At 42.3% G+C, this 6,263-nt stretch overlaps 1 pseudogene across 1 annotated transcript; it reads right to left on the reverse strand.

Annotated features, from left to right (window-relative positions):
• Positions 1–1,154: 1,154 nt before the first annotated feature.
• Positions 1,155–5,894, reverse strand: LOC309664178 (tricarboxylate transport protein, mitochondrial pseudogene; annotated as a pseudogene). The gene has a single exon. The product of its transcript is annotated as a tricarboxylate transport protein, mitochondrial pseudogene (transcript).
• Between the last annotated feature and the right edge of the window lie 369 nt (positions 5,895–6,263).

A 6,263-nucleotide genomic window follows, 5' to 3' on the forward strand; every position in this document is an offset into this window, starting at 1 on the left:
AGAAATGACCAATACAAATATAAAACATTTTGCTAAGTGACAACGCTGTATATTATATAATTCTATTTATAGGAAATTCTAGAAAAGGAAGACTATAGTGACAGAAATCAGATCAGTAGTTTCAGGCATGAGGTCAGGGGAGACTGACTGCAAATGAGCACAAGAGAACTTCTTAGTTGTTGGGAATACTCTATACCTTGATTATGGCCATAAAACAAATTATGGCTCTCACTTATTTAAAACAGCTCTTCATTGTCCACAAAATTAAATTTAACCTACTTAATCTGGCATAAAAACCATTTATGATGTTATTACTGCCTACTCTTAACAGCTTGTAAGTTTATGCTTCTGTCTGACTTTTGTCAATCAAAACAACTTTCAGATGCAAGACTGTGCTAAACTAGAAGTTCTGTGTTTAGAAAATAAGGCTTCTTGAGACCTCCTTGTTCACCAACAATTCCAGTGTGTGCTTGGAATCTTTTTTGAGACATCTGGGGAGAAGCCTCCATGGACCCTCTGTACATTTGTGCTCACATAATTCCGTCATGAAATGTATACAATCTGAGTGCTTCTAGGTGTTCTTTTTTATATGTAGCTCCCAATATTACACTTTAAATTTCTTGACAAAATAACTTTCTCTTTGAATCCCTAAAGAATACTTACTCACAGAATGTATCCTATCTTTTAATTGGTTTTACCCAGGCTTTTTAGTCTGAGATCAGCTCACCAGTTCTGACGGCAGCTTGAATAAACTCCTGCCTAAAGGAAAAAAAGTCTCAAATCCAAAATCCTTACCAAGTTCACACTACACAGTCTCTCACAAATATTACCCTTAAATAGTCTGAATTCCTGACCCAGACTCCATGGGATATGAGAAAATGGCTATTGTTTTACGGCAATAAGTTTTGGTTACTTTGTTATGTAGCAAGAGGAAACTGATACTTTTGATAGTAAATTTTCATACCATGTTGGAAAATCACTTAAAATCTACTAAAGGTGGGCTTCCCTGGTGGTGCAGTGGTTAAGAATCCACCTGTCAATGCAGGGGACACGGGTTCAAGCCCTGGTCCGGGAAGATCCTACATGCTGCGGAGCAACTAAGCCCATGCGCCACAACTACTGAGCCTGTGCTCTAGAGCCTGTGAGCCACAACTGAGCCTGCGTGCCACAACTACTGAAGCCCGTGCACCTAGAGCCTGTGCTCTGCAACAAGAGAAGCCACCTTAATGAGAGGCCTGCGCACTGCAACAAAGAGTAGCCCCCGCTCGCTGCAATTAAAAAGAAAGCCCGTGCACAGCAATGAAGACCCAATGCAGCCATAAATAAATAAATAAATAAATTTATATATATAAAAAAGCTAGAGTAAATATTAAAAAAAAATCTACTAAAGGTGACTTAAGCATGTTCTATCACTTATTGCTTTCACTCCTAAGTATATACTCATGCACAGACATGAACCAAAAGGTACACATGCAGGTTTGTAACATTAGTTGAAGTAGCCAAAAGGTGGAGCGAGCCAATTAAAATGTCTAACAACAGTGGATAAAGTATGTTATGATCATAAAATGGACTATCATATAGTAATAAAAAATGGACAAACTGCAGCCACATCAACATGGATCTTGCAAGCATACTGTGGAGGGAAGGAAGCCAAACACACCACAATGCATAGTCTGATGGCATAAAATCAGCAGGTAATGTTCTGTGTGTACTCGAGAAAAATGTGTATGTGTATCTGTATATTTTGTTGGGTGGGTATTCTATAGGTGGTGTGAAATCTGGTTGGTTTATAGTGTTGTGCCAGCCTCCTATATCCTTGTTGGTATGCTATCTAGTTTTTTTTTTTAACCAATTATTGAGAGTTCAGTATTAAAGTCTTCAACTATTACTGCTGAATTGTCTAGTTCTCCCGCTAATTCTGTCAGTTTCTGTTTCGAGTGTTTTGGGCTCTTCTTTTCAGGTGCATATATATATTTATTTTATTTAGGCTTTTTAAAATTTTTATTTTATTTATTTCACTATTATTTTTTAATTTATTTACTTATTTGTTTTTGGCTGCGTTGGGTCTTCGTTGCTGTGTGCAGGCTTTCTCTAGTTGCGGCGAGCGGGGGCTACTCTTCGTTGCGGTGCATGGGCTTCTCATTACCGTGGCTTCTCTTGTTGTGGAGCACGGGCTCTAGGCGCGCGGGCTTCAGTAGTTGTGGCACGCGGGCTTGGTAGTTGTGGCTCGTGGGCTCTAGAGAGCAGCCTCAGTAGTTGTGGTGCACGGGTTTAGTTGCTCCGCAGCATGTGGGATCTTCCCGGACCAGGGCTTGAACCCGTGTCCCCTGCATTGGTAGGTGGATTCTTAACCACTGCCACCAGGGAAGTCCCCATATATATATTTATAATTGTGTCTTCTTGATGGGTTGACCTTTCTATCATTACTAAATATGGGCCGTATTTTCCTGTTTCTTTGCATACCTCATATTTTGTTGTTGAAAACTGGACATTAAAAATAATATTGTGTGGCAAATCTGAAAATCAGATTCCCTTCCCATTCCAGAGTTTGTTGCTGTTGGTGTGTTCTGTGTTTAGTGACGTCCTGAACTAATTCTGTAAAGTCTCAATTCTTTATTGGACCTGACCAATGAAGTCTCTACTCAGTTAGCTGAATGGTCAGCTAATGACTGGACAGAGATTTCCTTAAATACATTGCACCAAGAAGTTCCCCATTCTGGCAGCTACTCCTGCTCCTCCATTAGCCAAAGCTCAATTAATTATCCAAGACTAATAATAGAATAATAATAATAGAGAATAGCTAAGACCAGCCAACAACCTATAATTCAATTTGAGCTATCACTATTTTTATAGATCCTTAGTCTTCCCGCCCAGACCCTCAGGGCTCAGTCCGTCTTCCACCCTTTGTTGAGCAGCTTCACTACCTCATCGTAGATGATGAACACGAGGGCCACGTCCAGGCAAGCCCGGCCCCGGCGGGGGACGATGCCACTGTAGAATGCTTTGAGCTCCTCATCCCTCAGGACCTGCGAGCAGCCGTCCACCTGTTCGGTGTTGCCCCGCCTCCCGGCCCTGCATCCGGTCTTGACGTAGTCCAGAGGCGTGTTCCCAAAGACGCTGGCTGCGCTCGCGATAGCTCGAAAACCCCGTGATCAGCGGTTTCAGGGCCTAGCTAGAGTTGGGTCCTGGGTACCAGTTGTGTAGGGAGCTTCTGACCAAGAAGCGGACGGCCCGCTGGGATCTGCCGGCTGGCGGCCCTGGTAAGTCCTCTTCAGCCCTTGTTCCCGAACAATCTCCCTGACCCCGTGGGGGAGTCCTCTGTACTGTGGGTTTAGGGGAGATCTGGTCGTGTATGAACTTCACCTCGATGGTCTCTCTGGGCGCACGGCCTCGGCCTCACAGGCGCCCAGGCCACACAGCAGCCCACGTGCTGTCCAGAGGTCCCTGGGCACCCCGCGCGTGGGTGCTGAGGAACGCGACCATCCTGGACCTGATGGCTGCTTTGGGGCTGGAGCCGTGGAGCGGGGAGGAGGCCTCGGTGCAGCCCAGGGCACCTGAACGGCGGACCTCCTGCCATACTCAGTCCCAGTGCCCAGGGACCCGGCCGTGCGAACGCGCGTAGGGCTGCACCTGTGTCATCATGTACCCGGTGGGGAAGGTGATGCAAACTGCGATCCGGCCGCTAGGGCGCCTGTGGGGACCAGGGACCCGCTTCTGAGAACCCTGCCGCCCCGCCGCCGCGGACTTGGCTGCGTCTGAGCCGCTGGGAGGCCTAGCCGGTCCCCACGCTCCACCCGCGTTGTCCTGGTGAGGCACAGAGGGGTGACATGCAGGTTGAGCCCCTCCAGAGTGAACTTTTAAAAAACATATTTATAATTAGGCATTTAGGTACCCCAAATATAAAAATATTGTGGAGATTCTTGCAGCTATTGATAATTCAGTGACTAAAAAAGTTTAATATGTGTGTAAGAAAAATAAAATACCTTAGTAAAAAAAAATAAAAAAAAATTATTTTATTGACGTATACTTGATTTACAATGTTGTGTTAATTTCTGCTATACAGGAAAGTGATTCAGTTATATATATATATATATATATATATATATATATATACACACATATATATATATATACATATATATTCTTTTTCATATTTATTTCCATTTTGGTTTATTGCAGGATATTGAATATAGTTCCCTGTGATCTACAGTAGGACCTTATTGTTTATCCAGTTTATATAATAATAGTTTGCATCTGCTAATCCGAAACTCCCAATCCATCCCTCCCCCACCCTCCTTCCCCTTGGCAACCACAAGTTCATTCTCTGTGTCTGTGAGTCTGTTTCTGTTTCGTAGATAAGTTCATTTGTGTCATATTTTAGATTCCACATGTAAGTGATATTTGGTATTTGTCTTTCTCTTTGTGACTTACTTCACTTAGTATGATAATTTCTAGGTCCATCCATGTTGCTGAAAATGGTATTATTTCCTTCTTTTATAAAAAAGGCTGAGTAGTATCCCATGGTATATATGTACCACATCTTCTTTATCCATTCATCTGTCAGTGGACATTTAGGTTGTTTACATGAATTGGCTATTGTGAATTGTGCTGCTATGAATATAGGGGTACATGTATCTTTCTGAATTACAGTTTTTTTGGGCTATATGCCCAGGAATGGGATTGCTGAATCATATGGCAACTCTATTTTTAGTTAGAAAACGTATTTTTTAATGAACTATTTAAAGATAAGTTGGAGGGTAAGTCACCCCTTTAATAACAAATACTTCAGTATTTAACAACAAGAACATTCTCTTACATAATCACAGTGCAGTTATGAAGATCAAGAAATTTAACTTAGGGACTTCCCTGGTGGTCCAGTGGTAAACAATCCACCTTACAATGCAGAGGATGCGGGTTCAATCCCTGGTCAGGGAACTAAGATCCCACATGCCGTGGGGCAGCTAAGCACACGTGCCACAACTATTGAGCTTGCGCGCCTCAAGGAGAGAGCCCATGTTCCACAAACTACAGAGCCCATGCGCTCTGGAGCCCACATGCCACAACTGGAGAGAGAAAACCTGCATGCCACAATGAGAGAGAAGCCCGCACACCACAACAAAAGATCCTGCATGCCTCAGTGAAGATCCTGCATGCCACAACTAAGACCCGACACAGCCAAAAATAAATAAAATAAATAAATAAATCTTAAAAAAAATTTAACTAAAAAGAAAAAAGAAATTTAACTCTGATACCATACTGTTACCTAATTCACTGCCCATATACCAATTTTGTCCATTGTCCTAATAATGTCCTTTAGAGCTAAGTTTTTCCTGGTCTAATATTCAGTGCTGGGTCATGCATTGCCTTTAGCTGTCATGTCTCTGCAGTCTCCTGGAATATTTCCTTAGCCCTTTTGTTTTTCTGTTTCCCGACCTTGACATTTTTGAAACGTATAGGCTGGTTATTTTGCAGAGTATCCCTCAATTTAATTTAGTCTGGTTTTCCCTCATGATTAGATTCAGGTTATGTGTTTTTGAGAGGAATCCCACAGAAGTGATACTGTGTCCTCAGTGGAGGCACGTGGAGTCAATATGTCCCATTATTGGTGATGTTAAGGTGACTCTCTGCTGTAAAGCTATTATCATCTTGTTTTTGAAATTAATAAGTAGTTTGTGGTGAGATACTTTGACATTATGTAAATATCCTGTCTCTCATCCAGCTTTTACCTATGCAACTATGATATTTACATCTACCTACTGTAACATTTTACCTATGATAATCTATTACTATAACAACCTAAACCTTGATTGATGATTTTCTAACTACATCATTCTTCTATGTTTATATTTTGGCATTCTACTGTAAGGCAGACCCCTCCTTCTTCCCTCCCCTCCCCTCCCTCTCTCCCTCCCTCCCTTCCTTCCTTCCAGAAGAATTCATGCATTCTTACTTCAGTCTATGGATTATAATCCATTTTTACCATTATTTATTTTGATGCTCGAAATAATCTGTCCCAGACCTGGCCAGTGGGAGCCTCATCAAGTGGGCTCCTATAGCCTTTTGAAATATCCCAGTTGTTCTTTGCATAGTTCCTTATGTTCTAGTGCAATAAGGTACTCCAAGCTAATCTTGTCCTATTCCTGCTCTAGCCTTGGCATCAGCCATTTCTCTAAGGAGCTACGATATGTTTCCTATTAGTTGAGAATTGCATTCATTTAGAAACCAAGGTGTGGGTGGAGGTGTTCCGTTGCTTAAAGGCCCTC

The sequence above is a fragment of the Balaenoptera physalus genome (assembly GCF_965194825.1).
Source record: "Balaenoptera physalus genome assembly, chromosome: 7".
Classification (NCBI taxonomy): Eukaryota; Metazoa; Chordata; class Mammalia; order Artiodactyla; family Balaenopteridae; genus Balaenoptera; species Balaenoptera physalus.